We start from the raw sequence: 6,255 nt of genomic DNA, 5'->3' as shown, positions 1-6,255 counted from the left end.
AGAGAGAAACAGCTCGTTGAAGGAGAGACTACAGTCCGTGCCCCGTAACTGCGAGCGAAAGGGGGGCGAACCTTTTTAATTCTTTTGTACCTCGACGTGCCAGTTGAGTCCAGGTGAGTCTCTTTCGTGGTTCCATCATGGCCGTGGATTGTGCGTGGATCCGACACGGAAGGGATCGAGATCGAGACCGTCGCAGCTTAGGAATTTCGTGCGATGTCGTTGCACTGTATACTGAAAAAAATTATGTATACTTTTCGTAGGCTGGTGGTTCTAAAGCCTGAGTTTTTACAAACTTGGAAGAAAACGAAAAGAAATGTACTTCTGGTGAGAAATAATCAACCCCCTGCATTTTGGAGTTAGGTGAGTTAAAAACTCACCTAGTGATGTTGCACTATATGGTAAAAGAGAAGATGTGTAGCTTTCGAAGAATGATACTTTCAAGCTTGAGTCTCCTCAAAATTAAAAGAACACAAATAAAAATGTACTTCTGGTTTAAGATAGTCAACCACCTTAATTTTGGAGTAAGGTGAGTAAACATCTGCCCACCTTTCGAGTAAGCTTACCCTTTCATGCATGATTTTTTCCTCCAAATTTACTATGAGTACATAAATCTTTTCACAAAGTATATTATTCGATATATTAATTCGATTTACATTAATTTTGAGGCTAAATAAGCATTGTGACGGTATTTTCAGCAGCTTGAGTTATGATTTTTTTCGCCTCGAAGCGTTAATTCTTACATACGTAATTTATCGTGTAACCGTGTTCTACGGAACGAGTTTGCCGTGGGCACACGCGATGCAACCTGGAAGCACCGAAGCGTCTTACCGGAAACGCTGCACGACACACTTACGGAAGCCACGTGAGGCGCATACTTACGCGTAGAGCTTCCTCGCATCCCTCGGGACGCGTGCACCCGCTCGATAATCTGAGACCAGTAACCAGTAATTCCGTCCAAGCGTTTATCGTTTCGCTGGCAACGTTTCAGTGCATTCCTCTTCGATCGCCGATAAGAGCGCCTGTGGAACGAGGAAGACACGCGTTCTTGGAAAACTTGAGCCCGAGCAAGGGATAACGAGTCTCCCTCGCCATTTCTGCCGCGAAACGGCGCGATAGAGCATGATCAATAAAATTCGGACCTAAAACTGATCGCGGGAGATGGCAACAGTAATTGCGGAACACTCGTGGACTCGTCTTAATCAGACATGGGTAACTTTCCATAGCTCAAAGGTCAAGTTATCATTTTATTTCAAAGTCAAGGGTCGGGCTTCAAATTATTATCAATGTTAAATGAATTGATACAAGTTGCCAATTTATATTTAATTTATTTCCAGTGTAGCGATTTGGTATGAAGCTGCATATCAATTTTAGAATGTGATGATTATCTTTGTACTTGAACTAGATTATCAATATGAACGTTGGTATTAATTGTTTTAGAAATACCATCTTAAGAGAAGATTGTCACCTGGCAAATATCATATGTCGCCTGCGACTTCCATCGCATGTTCAACGTGCTGAGGGTGACATAATTATTCCCCGTATTGAGTGTCAGTCTTTACTGAAGCTGCAATTTCAACTGTATGAAAGTGCGCGTTCCCATTCGAAGAAATCACAACGTCCTCCAGGTATCTGGAGTACTTCAACCTATAAATAAATTGCGTCGTTTAATCTGTTCACCACCGATAAGTAGTTTTTCTGGTACGAATCAATTCAGCAGCGAATAGGTTAATACACTCCTTGGCAGCGTCAGTAATTAAGGATTACCGCGAGTCTTACGAAACACGGCGATGACCGATTTTACTGCTTTCTCCAAATTTAAACCAGAGCCTAACAATGCTGATCGTATCGCCAGATTGCATCCTTGTTATGCATCGCTCGAGAACAAGGAAACGGGACTGCATTCAACACGGTGCAACGTATTGCCGAGCGTGTTCGCTGAAAACCGCACACGTGCGCGAGCGACGAGCGTGACGGCGCTACAAAGAAACGCTCTGAACTGTCAGATTACGATTTTTAATAATAATTACACAAGTATTTGTTGGGCCAAACTTAAAACTATAACCAGTTGATACTTTTCATCGTTGAGGGAGAAATCACCCATTATATTAAAGCCACTAATTTACTTCATACAAATATACAAGTTTAACATTGCGAAAGATATGGAAGAATGTTGAAGATGAAAATTGGACTAATTTGAAGGCAGAGCAAACGAGATTTTTGGTGTCTCAAGATTCAGACATTTTGCAATATCTTTTGTAATCTAAAAATTACATAACCATAGATGGAATAGTTCACTTTATACGTGCACTTTCTATAATTTGTGAATTTTCTTAAATTATAATTTTCTTAAATCTTTAAATCTGGAATCTTACCCTTCCTCACTTAGAATAACTTCATTTACATCACAACTGCCATCCACATCTCCGATGCGTCCCCGTGCAAACCGTTTCGAAGTGCAAGAAACGAGAGTGAAAGGGAGTGTACAGTGTGACAAACTCATCTTCCAAGTCGAGAAGAATGAAAAGCGACGTCCATCCCGACGTCTTCGAGTGCACGCGCTTCATCGAGAATACGGCGAGCGGCAAATGGAAGGATCCGTGGCTCGTGGAAAGGTCGTGCAAACAGGATGGCGGGAAGGAGGACATCGAAGGAGGAAGGAGAAGAAGAGAACGTGGCGGGCAGAGAAGGACGTTGCTGGAAAGACGAGAAGGGGACGTGTACAGTTACCAAAGGCCGAGGCGAACAGCTCCACCTCCGACGATAAAGTATCCGCAGACTCTCAAAAGTCGGACAGAGATTGTTTCCCCCATTTAGTCGGACGATTCCTCCTGCATCCGCTTGGCATCGTCCACGCAGATTTTCGAAGGGAAAATAGCTTCGTCGAGGCATGCTTGTTCCTGATGGTTATCACAAGCAGAAGTGCAGAATAATCGCTCTTATACGTATACCGAGCGTTTACGTCGAAGGTCGAGACATTCTCAGAGGCATGTCTAACCGGGAGCACCTACGAAGTCTAAATGTCAGTTGAGAAGAGTTTCGGAAGCGTGAATGGAATATAGAGCGTCGTGGAAGAGTTAGGCTAATTGGAAACATCGTGAAAGATGGTTCTATTCGCAAGATGTCCGAGTATACTTTTATGAAACGGAGTGTAAAACGTATACCACGCGAACTATTAACCCTTTGAGTCCCAAGGGGCGATATATCGCTCCTTCATACATTTGCAAAAAAGGCCAAGAGATATATCACTGCTCGAACGTAAGTGCTATAACTCATTAAAAAATCAATTTTGTCTTACGAAAGTAACGTCTATATCTAATAAATTTATTTTTTGTTAAATCTATAACGTTTCATTTTTATTGTTTCAGTAATAAAGGAAGACTAAAATGTTTTTAATATCGTGCAAGAATTTGATGAATCTTAAAATAAAATTGAACGAAATATACATTTTTGTTTACAATCATGCATCTCTGTTTAAAATTGCACGGCATTTCTCGTATGTGTATGAAAATTTCCTCTGGCACTGAAAGAGTTACTAAGTATACCATAATATGAATCTATTAAGCTAACTTGAGATTCCCAAATTAAAATCTAAGAAAAATAACAATGCAATAATTTCCGAACACCGCATATTAAACAACAACCTTACTTTAATTTCTTCCTGTAGAAATTACGACGCACTTCCTGCCATTACAGTATTCGTGAAAAAAAAATAGCGTTCTCATCGCAATAATACTTCACAGTTCTGTAATTGCGGGTATTTCGTGGCGATCTGATTAACAGTACTTAATGACAACCGCGAACTGTTTGGCATGATTAAACTCTCAGTAGCGGGCGAGAGAAGAGTTTATCCTCTTTTCTCTCACCCATCATCGTTACCTCACCTTTATCCGTCTGTCGTAACATTACGGTGTCACGTGTAACACAATGATAGCCAACGTAAGCGATCGCATCTGCGCGTTCATAGAAGCCAGCATTGTCGTGAGGTAAAAGGAAGAAAGCCGTGGGATAAAGCGTGTCTTGCAGAAAGATCACCGACGTCTTCCATCTTTCTTACGCCAGACGAGGTTTAACTCGGTGCTCGTTACAGGTCTGGGAAAACTCCCGTGAACTATACGAAACATGGGTGTTGCCAGTTAGTTAACCCACTTCTCACGACGCATGCCTTTGCCAGGCAAAACCTTTTAAGGCGATCGATGCTACTATAGCCGAGCATACTCGAACGGTCTTCTGAGCCTCTAACACCTTGGGTCATTTTTTGATCGTATGTTAGTCCAAGATTTCCAGAGGTTAATTTATTAAGTGATGCGAGAGGCTGTTAGTATGAGGATTGTAGAGTTAATTTTTTGTTAAATTTCCTTTTAGGTGTCCAAAAATTTTCAAAAGAAATTTACTTCATTTCATGACACATGTCTTGCTTTGAGTGTAAATAATAGCTCGCTTGCATGGTATCATCAAAATTAATTTTCGACTTATGAATTTATGTAACTGAATATGTTTTCCAGCGATGCAGGAGATCTGTTATTCCCATAATCATGAAATTAACGGAAGGACGTACATAAATTAAGCGGAAAACCAGAACGATCCGTGACACGAGGCCTGCGCGACCAACTGTACAAGTATTATTTATCGATGTCCGCGATAAATTATCCAATTAGAGCGAATCGTTACCGGAGCCTTCCACGAACCCTTTTCTCCTGTTCGACAATTTCGTTCTCGTTGTTCCCTCACGCCCCTTTTTTTTATTATTTGATTTTCGATTCTGCACGCACCGGGTAGCAAATCTTTCGTGTAATTCCCAATATTTCCGCGGGCAAATCGAACATGTGTCTGAAACGGCGTCGATTTCACGCCGACCTTTTATAGACGAAACGGTACGAATTTTCAAAGTGTGAAAAGGGTTGGTACCTTTCGCAGGAGAGGGTACGTACGGACACGTTTAGGGGGTCGATGCTGCCTTAAAAAACGAAGTTCTACCGTAGACGTTATTTTTAGGTAAACGAATATATTTTATATCGAGAGTTAATAAATTCAATAATAATTTAATCTTATATCACGTTACATATTTTGGATTCTTGTTTGATTATTATTCAAAAGTGTGATATTCAAAATTGTTTGATACAATATTAATATTCAAAATTTCTATATAATAAGCTTCTATATACATTTTTTAAATTCTCAAACTTTTAATTTCCGAGGACACTTGGATTTATTAAGTGTCCTCGAGAATTAAAAGCTTGAGAATTTTAAATAAAAGCTTATTATATAGGAATTTCAATATCAATATTATATCGAGAAATTTTGATATTAATTTATCTGCATGAATATCACATTTTTGTATAATAATCCTACAAGAATGTAAATTTTGTAATGTAATATAAGATTGAATAAATTTGTACGCAAATGCGTCCCGTAAAGTGTGGCATTATGCACGGCTCTCGTTTAGTGTCAGTTCGATAGAGTCGATCGAATCGTATCAAACCGTATCATGCAAATCACGTAGCATCAATTCCATTGATGGCTCGCGATCGAGCTCGATCGACCTCGTACAACCTATTTTATCTTTGAAGAGGTGAACCTCAACAGCAGGATGCAATCGTAACCAATCGAAAATTTACGACCTATAGAGAATAGAAGGTGCTCGAAAAGAAATTACATTAATTTTTATTCATTTCAAAAATGTAAAAGTTACATACGATTATGTGTATACCGCTTTAGACGATTCATTTATACAGATTAATATCGAATGTCGAGAATGTAACACATTGTGGTGGTTAATGTAACCTATATTGAATAAATAAATATAGAGCTTCTTCTAGCGCGTATCAATCATATTGCTCAGAAAAAGCAAACAATGATAAACAGATGCAAATGACTCGGGTGTTCAAGAAATTATAGGTAGGAAGCACTGTAATTATGCAAATCTTATGGTCAAACAGTTTCATAATTTTCACTCATCAAATGCGTCATTATCCATCTTTCGTTTATGATACGCTGGAAATTTCGCGCGAAAACCTGTAACTGCCGGCAAATGCAATTACCGTGCTCGCGTGATCTGAACTGTTATCGTACATCGGCGATGCTATGTAATACGTAGAACAGGAACTATTATCGCTCATCGGGGAGAAGGTTAAAAGCATGCCAAGCTTATTTACGTATTTCAAGCTACCTCCTACCAGGAATTGGAAAAAGAAACAAGTATCTGTCTCCTTTCGCAACAAACGAAGCATCATAGTCGTTGAACTTAAAAACATGCCA

The sequence above is a fragment of the Hylaeus anthracinus genome, unplaced genomic scaffold, assembly GCF_026225885.1.
Source record: "Hylaeus anthracinus isolate JK02 unplaced genomic scaffold, UHH_iyHylAnth1.0_haploid 11994, whole genome shotgun sequence".
Lineage (NCBI taxonomy): Eukaryota > Metazoa > Arthropoda > Insecta > Hymenoptera > Colletidae > Hylaeus > Hylaeus anthracinus.
This window is presented reverse-complemented; position numbering follows the sequence as displayed.